This window comes from Propithecus coquereli, unplaced genomic scaffold, assembly GCF_000956105.1.
Source record: "Propithecus coquereli isolate 6110/MARCELLA unplaced genomic scaffold, Pcoq_1.0 Scaffold42, whole genome shotgun sequence".
NCBI classification, from domain to species: domain Eukaryota; kingdom Metazoa; phylum Chordata; class Mammalia; order Primates; family Indriidae; genus Propithecus; species Propithecus coquereli.
Window position 1 is genome coordinate 2,946,138 of NW_012149952.1, and position 1,682 is coordinate 2,947,819.

At 38.7% G+C, this 1,682-nt stretch overlaps 1 protein-coding gene across 1 annotated transcript in view; it reads left to right on the top strand.

Moving 5' to 3' along the window:
• CCDC61 (coiled-coil domain containing 61) overlaps positions 1-1,682 on the top strand; it is a 24,607-nt gene that overhangs the window by 9,540 nt on the left and 13,385 nt on the right. The window lies entirely within an intron of this gene.

A 1,682-nucleotide genomic window follows, 5' to 3' on the forward strand; every position in this document is an offset into this window, starting at 1 on the left:
GGTTTTGCTTTTTTGCCCAGGCAGGTCTTGAACTCCTGGCGTCAAGCAATTCTCCTGCCTCAGCCTTTCCAGTTGCTGGGATTATAGGAATGAGCCACTGCACTTGGCTCCATACATAGACTGTTAACATTTTAGTATCTTTAGGCAGTATAAGGGAGTGGCTAAGAGCATGGATTCTGAGTTCAGGCTCATCACTGCCCCTCAGTGCCTTAGTTTCCCTATCTGTAAAGTGGGAATAATAGTAGTTCTCATTCCATAGTATTGTGAAGATTAAATGAGTTATTATATGTAAAAAAGCTCGGGCTGAGGCTGAGGCGGGAGGATCCCTTGAGCCCGGGACTTGGAGGCTACTGGAAGCTATGATTGCAGCACCGCACCCCCAGCCTGGGTGGCAGAATGAGACCCTGTCGCGACAAAAATAAAATAAAATATGTAAAAAAGCTTAGAATGGTGTCTAGCTCACAGTAAGTGCTGTATAGATATTAATCTAGTTTTATATCAGCTACTGAGTCTATCCTTGTTGTTAGTGATTGCTCAGTATTCCATTGTACCTGTATGTCGTGATGTATCTACTACCCCCATGGTACTCAAATTATTTATCTCATGACCCCTTTATACTTTTCAAAATTATCGAGGACACCAAAGAGATTTTGTTTATGCAAGTTATATTTATCAATAGATAGAAATTAAAACTGAGGAAAATTTGAAAATACGAATTCCCGTAAAATAGCAATAATAAACCTGTTATGTGTTAACCTAAATAACATTTTTACGAAAAGTATATTTTCTAAAACAAAAAATTTGTAAGAAGTATAGCGTTGGTTTACATTTTTGCAAATCCCTTGAATGCCTGGCTTAATAGAAAATTGATAGATTCTCATATGTACTTCTGTATTGACCCTGTCACGATATGTTTTGGTTGAAGTATATGCAGAAAAATCCTGCCTTACACAGATACGGATGAAAAAAGGAATACCAGAAAAGCTTTTTGAGATAATTATGGATATCGTTTTTTGCTAACACACTAAGACTGGACAAGGGGTAGTTTCTTAAAGGTTAGTTGGAGTCTAGAATCTGAAGCTTCATCAGTGAACTTTTCGTATTGCTACTTAAATTCCGTTGACATATCCTGGCTTTGCATGGATCTTCTAAACCTTTTCATGATTTTCTAACATCATGCATTGATCCCTTGGAAAATATTGGTTCTCTGAGCTGTACAGATCTTCCAAATGTTGGCACATTTCCTTATATAATACCAGGAAGTCACGTTTGTTAATATCCTCTCTGATCTCACCAGACAAGTCTTTGAACCTTGAGAAGCTGTCAGACGCATAGGAGAAGGTACAAGTTTTCCAAAAGTCTAATTCTAATTTCAGTGCAAAGCTTGAATTTTACCATTGGCAACAAATCCCGTTAGCTGTTTTTCTTGAAGCGACAGGCTCGCTTTGTTTATTTTTGAGAACATGCCTGCCAGATATCCAAGTCTGAATAACCCGAGTTTTGTCTGTCAGTCGTTCTTTCAAGTAAAAATAGCATTCCCTGAAAAAGTGGCTAATTTAGTTCAAAGCTCGGTTGCACGAGAGCTTTTCCTGAGGCCACCGTCGTGCCTTGGTGTGCAGCAGAAGTACTTTTGTGTGCGCTTCCCATTTTGTTGCACAGAATAGTAAAGAGATGTGTACTCA